The sequence below is a fragment of the Sceloporus undulatus genome, chromosome 2, assembly GCF_019175285.1.
Source record: "Sceloporus undulatus isolate JIND9_A2432 ecotype Alabama chromosome 2, SceUnd_v1.1, whole genome shotgun sequence".
NCBI lineage: Eukaryota > Metazoa > Chordata > Lepidosauria > Squamata > Phrynosomatidae > Sceloporus > Sceloporus undulatus.
The window spans coordinates 72,660,139-72,670,614 of NC_056523.1; positions in this window are offsets into that span (position 1 = coordinate 72,660,139).

Sequence of the window (10,476 nt, forward strand, 5' to 3'; positions counted from 1 at the left end):
ATTTCAATTAAATTGAAAAGGATTCAGTTTTGCCTCTATTTATTTTTTCTAATGAAAGATGAAGAATTAAGAAATAATTTAATCTGAAACAATTATTGTGGACCAGTGAGATAAAAGTATACTCCCTATCTCTTGTGTGTACAGTTTTCCACACATCAGTTAAACCATATTCGTTCATATATGTCTGTAAAATAACTGTCACCATAGATTGTTTCTTTGGTGGAGGTGTATTTCTGTTTAACAGAAGATCCATAGTTTTGTTAAAAATCGCCACCAACTATCAAATAAACATATTCTAAAGCAACAAGGTTACTAAAACAACTATGAAACATCTCTGGTGCATCACTATTAGATCCATAAACATTAATCAAAACAATTAACTTTTCAAAATATCTAAAATAAAAAAAACTAACAGCTCCATCTGGCTCTATTATTGCTCACTGTACTGAAACAAAAAGATGTTTGTGGATTAAGTATGCCACACCCTTATACTTTCTAGAAATATCTGTAACATAGACTTCACCAACCTAATTTTTCTGAAGGCTGTTTGCATCTTCTGCTATCAAATGAGATGCTTGGTTGTCCAAAATAAAAGTTCCCTACTCTGCAGCAGTGGTATGTGTGTTAAAAATACCTCTAGTTGTCCTTAACCAAGGAAAATAGGTTCAGATTACAATTGTATCTGGAATGATACCCTCCCCCATTACATGTTACAACAGAAGTGATGAAGGAAATAAAAGCAGGACCCCTGCTGGATGGCACCCAGCCCAGCATCCTTTTTCACATTGTTTCCAACTAGATGCTTCTAGGGCAGTGGTTTCCAAACTTTGATTCCTCGGGTATTTTGGACTTCAACTCTCAGCAGTCCCAGCCACCTTAATCCACAGGCAGGAATTCCAGGAGCAAAACATCTGGAGGACCTGAATTTGGGAATCACTGTTCTAGGGGCTTTATCACAGAATTGCACAAGCCTCTTTCTCACTACAATCGCAATTGTCAAGGAAAACTGAACTGTACCCGCTTTTTATTCACGGCATCACTGCACATCTTTGTAATTGCATGACTGCTGCCACCAGGCTCTCTTCTTGACACTCTCTTAATTCTGCCGCACTGCCCTATGCCCTACCCAACATGTCTTCTGAGTTTTTCAATGCTGTTTTTATTTTTTGTTTTTGTTTTTTGCACAGTTCTGGAGCTCCGATTCTGCAGTTTATGAAGGGGTGAAATTAAAAAAATAGGAAAATAAATAAATAAAGGCAATCAAGTTGCTTGGGAATAGTGAGGTGAAGGAGTAAGGGAGACGAGAGGACACTAACACCATGTGACTGCCAATAACGCAATTGCCCCGGCAGCAACATTTTGCACCTGGGTACCAATGTAATTGCGAGATCATTGACAGGTTTCCCCCATCAGTGAAAAAGGGTGCTCTAACCATGTTTAGGGGATGTAGCAGTTGCTGGTTGGAAGCAAAATCATTCAATTGGTATTGTCAAAGCTGATTTCTTCCAGGTATAATTGCGGTTTAAAAGATGTAAGTTTTAATCTCTTAGGAAAAGCAACAACCAGAATGTGGAGACTATGGTCCTCTCTTAGCCATTGCTTTCCAGCAAGTGATGTTGAATCTCTGAATCTGGAGGTTCCCTTTAGAGATCACAAATAATTGCCATCAGGGCCAGTTTAGGACATTCTACCACTTAAGGAAGAGAAGTCAATGCCACCATGCTGCTACCTTCTTCTTCCTGATGCTGTTTGGGGTTATCTTGTCCTACAATGTCTTCCTCTGCAAATGGCTTCATCACAGGCAGTAGGGTCCTTCCTCTGTGTGAAACGCTGGAGCATTGAAATAATAGTCCAGAAAGCAATAGGAGGAATGCTGCTAGCAGCTTTGCAGTAGCAACAAAACCCATTACTTTAAATGTAACAGTTCACTACTAATTGTCATATGGTGTCTTTTGCCACTGTGATAAAGTGACAGTGGGGTACCTTTGAGGTAGCAGCCATCAGCAGCGTGAAGCGCACCTAGGCCTTATTACTGCTGCCTTTAATAGGTAGCAGATGACAGTGGAATGGACAGAGGGGTAAAAGATGGGTAGAGAAGTGTGTGTGGGTGTGTGCGGGTGTGTGCAGTGAGAGTGTGATTTACTGCCCTGTTGGTCTGTGGAAGGGAGTTTACCTGTACTCATAGAAGAGATGGCCTATTTGCCATTGATAGATTTGCCCTTCATATCTTTGTGTGTGTGATTTTGAACTTGGAAAAGTTACTTTTTGAACAATAACAATAGCCTTATCCTCCCATGATTTTCTTGCTAATCTTCCTTTAATGCAACCCAAACTGATGGCTATAGTTACACCTTATGTAGGCAGATTCCAGATGTTAACTGTGAAGTATTTCTTTTGATCTGCTCTCAATCTGACACCATTCAGCTTCACTGGATGGCCCTGCATTGTAGTATTATAAGAAGGGGGGGGGGAATGTCCCTCTGTCCACTTTCTCTAATTTATATACATTTACAACCACACTTGTATTCTAATCTAAATAGATTATTATATTTCCAAAAGGTCTCAACAATAGTCAACCTCTGTAACTCAAAGCCAATTTTGTGCAGTCTTCCAATCTTCTAGTCACCACTGATTAATTTTTACTAGTACCATCCTTGGATTGGGGGCATTGCTGCTGCTCTTGGGTCACAAAACAATTACACTGTGTGACCTAAAAAAAGTATGCAAATTTGACTGTTGCTGAAAAACAATTTTTAAGATGTGCTAAAGCTATTGTTTTTTAGTAAATGGAATAAGAAGCAACTGCACTCCAAAATGTTTAGACAATAACAGTCTCTTCTTTAAAATTCATGTTTTACTGATGACTGTCTTCTCCATTATTTATGTGTCCTAGGATGGAGCTTGGTCCCAAGTCCAAGACTCAAATCAAGGTCTAACACTATAACTACTATGCCAGACTGTCTAAATTGAATACCTTTGACTGGAAGCAAAATCCTTCTATTGCCGCCTTCACTACTTCAAGCAAGACCAGGTATCCTATTGTACTTCTCTGTTGTCATTTTCTAAATGAAATAAACTCCACGGTCTATATTGTAAAATATTTACATAGTGTATATTTTTCTTTCTTCATTTACATGCTTGTATACATGGTTAGAGTAAAATATGAGTGATATTCATTTGTTTCAACTCTTAAAAACCCCAGCCAATAGCAACATTTTACATAACAAGTGTCAGCGATGTCCTTTACGAGTTATTGGCTGAACTGTGACTTTTTAAAAGAGCTTTTGTGGAATTGGTCTAGAATCACTGACCTGCATTTCCTTTCTTTTCCTTTCCAGTTTCCTTCTCTTTTCTATTATCATGTATTTGCATGTAAGACAGTGTTTCCCCAGAATGTTATGTTTGTCCAGTTAATTAAATGTTTGCTAAGCACTCAGGAAGGTTCAAAGAAAGCAGGTGGCACCCCTGCTGTGCTTCCTCCCCATGAGCAGAAATGAGAGGAGATCAAGAAAGAGAAGCTATGGATGATGAGAGAGGATGGCCTGTGTCATCCTTTAGACACACATTCAAGTATTTTAGATAGTAACCAGGTGCGCTCTTGTTGTTGTTGTGCGCCTTCAAGTTGTTTCTGACTTATGGCAAACCTAAGGCAACCTTATTATGCGGTTTTCTTGGCATGTTTCTTCGGGTGGGGGGTGCCATTGCCATACTCTGAGGCTGAGACAGTGTGACTTGTCCAGGGTCACCCAGTGGGTTTCATGGCTGAGCAGGGATTTGAACTTTGTTCTCCAAAGTCCAAGGCCTACATTCAAACCTACACTCTTACATATAGATTCTCCAACATTTCATAGATGAAAATCAGGACATATGAGGCCAAGTAACATCAGAGTGTGGTCAACATGGCAAATATTAATAATGAGGAAGAGCACACAAGCTAGGAGAGACTGCAGCACTTTGCTTTTACCTGAACCTGCTGGGAAGGGGAAGATTCTGTACCCTTCTCTTCTCTCCCTCCTGCTGAGTGAACTGAGTACAAACTACAAAAGTAGTGCAAAAATAGTTTGCAGCAACGGAAGTAAGCTGAGGACAAAGGGGGAAAGTGGGAAGAGGAGAGAAAAACTGAGACATTTTAAAAGCAGCTGAAAAAGTGGGATGACAGGGGATTAGCTGGGACTGTTTATGTCAGATCAGGACAGTTGGAGGTTTGTACACTCCTTGTTTGGCTGCTCTTGGGATTGTTATTAGAATAGCAAAAATCCCTCCAAAAAGGTCTAAAAATGCCCACAATAAATGACTTTTAAAATGAGAAAAAGTTAACCCCTACAGCAAGGAGATGAATAATCTCATCCCTGTTCCATTGCTTTTGAAATGTAACTTTCTTATTCCCTAAGAAGCACCACCAGTAATACTACCATTACAGATAACTACATTACTAACAGGTTGCTTCTAAGCTTTGGCATAGATTTCTTTTCTTTATCAGTGTCATCCCTGCATGTGGTACGTTACAGATAGGGTTGCCATTTACTTAGTTGGAGTATGGCCAGAATAGCTTTTGTACTGCACCAGGAATATGTGTGGTCATTAAAGATGGATCTTCCCATTAATTCTCCACAACAACCCTGTAATGTAGCTTTGTTGACACATAGTGATGGCCCATGGGTAAATTACACGACTAAGCAGTGGTTTGAGTATGGGTCTCCCTGTTCCAACATTATTTTATACCTGCTGGTTACTATTAAAAATGATACTAATGCTGAAACACAGTGATGGAAAAAATGCAAAATTAACATACTTAGCAGAATGTGCAAATTAAATAGTCAGACTTGGGGAACTAGAATATGGCAACTAGTCTATAAAGTAATGCTGTTGCCCCTTCGCTCTAGTATTCTTGTCCCAAGATACAGTGGTTTGGGGCTTTGGACCTAGCTGTTCTGGGTCCAAGTCTAAACCTTCTGTGCTGCTTGGATAGCTTTCTCCTTCTCTTGCAATTGCAGTACTTTAGCTAGGAATGAGTGAAAATTTCGTTTTGGTTTGATTTTTATTAAGAACTTACCAAAATTCATAAGCTTCTTCATATTCAGGGTGGAAAGTTTTTAAACAATTGGATGAAAGAGAAACTGAATCAGACCAATCTGTCCACTTCTACCCAGGCCTTTGACTGCTTAATTCTTGTAAATCTAGGCCTGAATTCCTGTGTGTATTCCATTCAATCAAGAGTCTCTTCAGATCAGAAAAAAGTCTCAGAAAGTCCCAGGTTTTATTCCTGTACAAACTAATTTTATTTTAGAGATCCACATGACACTTTCCTCACCCTAGATTATTTCCTAGGAACTCTGAACATTAGCAAAGATTTTTCTTTCCTACTTCTTAGCTCTCTCTAAATTAACCCAGTATTCTGTCTGTATTATCTCAGCACCAGCTAAGATGGCTGCTGCTAGTAAATATAGTTCTTGTTTCCAGGACACAGTTTCAACAGAGATCACGTGAAAGACAAAGGAATATTTGCACCAAAACAAAATGATCCTAATGTTTAACTTGTCAGCACTTTGACTTTTTATTGTTGTTGTTAATTTCCTTCAACTCATGTCAGCCTTTTGAATGAGACATCTCCCAGACCCCCAGCCCTCCACTGTTTGGCTTAAGTCTTGTAGATTCAGGCCTGTGACCTCTCTGATTGAGTCTATCCATCGGGCATGCGGTCTTCCTCTCTTTCAATTGCTTTCTACCTTTCCATTTCTGAAATTATACCTGAGTCTAGATGTGACACATGATTAATGGGAATGGGAGGAGGAAGAATGCGGGGGGGGGGGGAAGTATTTTAAGGAAATATGGATGTAAACCTGTGAATAAATCAAATCAAACAGAAAGAAATAGAAACTCTTCCCTTCTGAATAAGCCCCATGTTAGTGAATTTTGGTTGCATTCTCTTTTATTCATCCTGGCAGGCTTTAACCCTTTATGTAGTAGGCCGGAGAATTTCATGCAGGGGTAGCTGTACCTTCAATGTGATCAGTGAAAATGAAGAAAGATTTATTTTCAGGCTGTTCTTGAAGGATTTTCTAAATCGTTGCATACTAGGAAAGAACTTCAGATTTTAAAAACTGGAAAGCAGAACAAAGCAAAACTGTCAGATCATCTCCATTCCTAGCCCTGAACATTAACATTTAGCTGTTTGTTGGACCAGAGAGTCTTGGAATTCCCTTCTAATTCTGCATGACACATTTGACTGAAAATATCAATAGGTCTCATAAATAGTTTTGTAAAATGTCAGACTCATTCTAAACAAGGGCCGTTCTGACAGTTTTGGCAAACCAACTGTTACTACCATTTACCCATCCCCAAAGGCTTTAATTGCTACTGCGATTCCACAGGTGCTGCTATCTCTTGGCAGTCCATAGTAGCTCTTACCTACTGGAAACAAGATCAGCTACTTTAGTGGAAGCAACACATGCTCCTTGGAAACAGTTAACATCTTTGCTTGTGGTATCTGCCAAAACAGTTCCTTCTATAAGAGAATTAGGCCTTCATTCACATGTACAAATGACATCCCTATCTGGTAGTGAGAATGGAAGTAGTACCCAGGAAAGGAAGCAGGGATTTCTTTGCAGCAGCTCCCTGTGGAATTCCCTGCCAAAGTTAGTTGTTGGGCTTCATCTCACAGCTAAAACAGTTTCTTTCTGCATTGCCTTTGATTCCCGAAACTGATCTGGCTGTTTTAACTATTTGGCTTTACATGTTTTTTAAGGACCATTTTTGGTTTGTTTTTAAGAGTTTTCATCTATGTATTGTTATAAATGGTTTTATCTACTGAGCATTGCCACGAGGGTCCTGGTGGGCTGAGACATAATATATAAATACATTGAATAAATCATATAAACCATAACACTTTACCCAGAGTTTGGCAACCTGGTATCTTCTGGATAATTCTGGATTACATCTCGTACTTGCTTGTCTTAGACATGCATGTTTAGGAGAGCTGTAATCCAAAATGTCTAAAGGGTATCAGGTTGCCTATCCTATTCTAGCTCACTTTACCCACCTCAGTCCTGATGAGCTGGGTTAGGCTACAAGGGAATGATCAACCCATAGCCACCCACTGAGTTTCACAGATTAGCAGAGAAAAGAAATGAAGAACCTCCTGATCTTGTCTGACACAGTGCTGGCCCATAGCCATCCATGGCCAGATAAATAAGAGGCAGAATCATGTAGCAGTTAATGTAGAAAGAGATGAGCTTCCCAAAGGCACCTAAGGCAGATACAGGGTGAACAGGGGTCCTCCTTTTCCAGGACATGTCCTACATTTTGACCTTCTGTCCAGAAGGCATTTTGAAATGTCCTCCATTTTGGGTATGACTAAGAAGGAGACATTTATATTTAAATTAGTGTTTTTAGCTTTTTATTGTGTAATGTCCTCCATTTTTCTTGATTGTCCTGCATTTTTCAGTGCCTTGTCCTGCTTTGCAGTGGTGACATCTGCTCACCCTGTGCATATAAGACTGGTGGGAAGAAAGGGCACAATTCTTCAACTGCATAAATAGTAACTCAACAAACATTTTAGAGAAGACACGTTAATATCCAGCATCTGGGCCAAATCCAGTTCCCTCCTACTAGATTTATATATATCCATGTTTTCACCAGACGGGTCTGTAATGGTTGTGAGACTGAGAGAAGCCATCCTCCAAAGATCCTAAGACCGGCAGGTTCATATAGGGAAATATGAGCTTTCAGATAGCCTGGTCCTAAGCTGTCTGTATTGGCCCACAAGTTACACCACTTTTGAAATTATCTGCAAGATCCTAATCACAACAGGGGATAGAGTTATCCAACAATGATGGCTCTTTTCAATAGAACTCCAGCAAAAGAGATGTTCAGTGTGCCAATCTTTGAACTTTATCACACAGAGGCAAATTGTTTAAATCCCACGCAGAAACAGGATTTTAAAATTCAGAAAAAACCCACAATTGCAGGATGTTTTCAGACATGTTTACTTGAAAGAGAAATAACATGAAAATAACTCAAATGGAAAGCTGACAAAAACAACTCCTTTTAACTTTTGGGATTTCCTGAAAGTAAAAAGGAGTCATTTTTGTCAATTTTCCATTCAGGTTATTTTTGCGTTATTTCTCTTTCGGGCAAATGTTGTCTGAAAAACATCCCGCATTTGTGGATTTTTTCCCCTACTTTTAAATCTAGCTTTTGCCTGAGATTCATCCAGCGTGATAAAGTCCTTTGACTTGAAATGAGTCCTAAAGTTTTCTATTTGCTTCAGGGCAAGATTTCTGGTGTCTGTTAATCTAGGGGAGTTTTCCTTCATAACCTAAAGATCTTAGTTAACGCAATTGGAGCTAATTATGTTATAGGTTTTTTTACTCTAGCTAGACTGCTTAATTTTTCTTTCATACATTAAATTCAGTGCATCTTGAACCTGTGAATACGTATACACAGGTTGCTGGATTGTATGCTTTTAATTATTGACACATCAGTTTTATTTCTTTCCTCCCAGTTGGCACCACTTTCAAGGGCTTTGAGATCATGTTCCTGAACGAGGTGGCCCTTGGCAAAGAATACTGATGCCTAAACCTAACAGATGAAGGAAATCTGCCCTAGTGGTAGGTCCAGTGCCATTAAAGTGTGATACCAAAAGAGGATATCCCTTTTGGAGGAGTTACTTCAGCTGTGACTGAGGTGAAAAGTGATGATGACACTGTTTGCCAGACAGATGAGATGAAGCAAGAGATTGCCTGTTTTGTCTTGTCTTCCTGCCTGAATTCTAAACATTTACCAGCTATCAGAGGAATATTAATGCCTACTGATAGGAGAGATGTGTTTTAAAAGGGGGAGGAAAGAGGCAGAGAAGGGGGAATGGCCATTGCAAGTGGAAGATCACGCGCTTCCCACCTGTGATCCATCCACTCTTTGACTGATGTTCTGTCTGTACATATTTTATACAATCCTCTCATGCAATCTGATACTATTGGTGTGTTACATTTGAACAGGCTTGTCTGGCTGTTTCTCCTACTCTTCTATACAGTCCAGGAACAGCTACATGTGTGTGTGTCTTCAAGGTGTCTGTCAATTTATGGTGGTCCCATGAATTTTATATACACACACAGCCAAAAATGAGAGCAAGACATAGAGCTGCACAGAGGCAAGAGGAAGAAAGTGAAGGGAGTAAAAACAGGCAGAGAAATTTTGAAACACACAAATACACAAACATGCACAAGCAAACACATGAAGTATTTTCCTTCTTTCCAGCAATCCCTCCCTCCATTTTGGGGGAAAACCTGGCAAACAGCAGTTGGTAATCCTATGGCAAAACTTCCTCTTCCACTATTGACAAAGCCACAGTTCCCTTCCTCATCCCAGATTTTATTTCTTCCTATTTTTAATTCTCATTTGCATAGTAAAGCAGATACCAGGTTAATTAAAAGTAGTAAGTAAAATAGAGAAATTTGCTATTTAGGTTTAGCTTGCCTTCTTTAAGAATTTATATGTATGCTTTCTTTGCAAAATCCTGATTATGTATCTTTCCATTTCCCGCGCAGGAAAGCCCTGCTGGAAACCAATATCCTCAGGATGCATTTGGGGTCAGCAGCTCTTTTCTTCCCTGAAAGAATTGGGCACTGATAGATTTTTCCATTTAGTGTGTTGCTGGTCTTAGATTAAAGGTGGGAATGATGCAGCCCTTTGATGCTATTGACTGCAACTCCCATCAGCCCTAGCCAGCATAGCCAATGGCTAGGAATGCTGGGAGTAGCAGGGAACTGGACTAACTGGCCTTTGTGACCCCTTTCGGTTCTTTGCTTCTCTGCTTGAATGAAGCAGTGCATAAGCCCACTAGCCTGTTCCCAGCTTTTGTTAAGGGCCAGTGAGTTTTATTTTTTCAAGTGTGCTAGCGCCTCAGTCTCCTTATCTAATACATATATATTTATAGCTTCCATCACCATAGCATCTCTGTGCCTTTCCTGTATTTACAGAAGGAAATAACAATTACAGGTCTGTTGGCTGTTTTGTTTTTTTAAACCTCTTTGCCTGCTTCCAGTCTGAAGCAGCAGCAGCTAGATTGCTTTAGAAGAGAAGCTTTTAATTTATGTGAGTAGGCCTGTCAAGAATTGCTGGATGAGATTTCTGTCTAGCTAAGGCACTTCATTTTCGTTAGCAAGGAGGGTAGTTTGAGTTCACCAAAAGGAGCATTTCATGAAATATGAAGTAAAGACTGTCCCATCTCTGAGCCAATATTGTCTGTCCATCCTGGCTGGTGGGAGCTGTCCAAGGTCAGGAGCTATGGTGTGTCCCAAGCACTAACTCCCGATAACAATTTTTAATCTGGATGCAAAGCAGCTGCTTGCCTCCCAAACCTGGTTCACTTAAGCCAGTGGTTCTCAAAGGTTTTACTCTTGTGGCCCTTCTCTACATCTACATGTGGATAGTGTGCTCCCCCTCAATGTAATATATGAATAAAAATGTTTTGTTTGT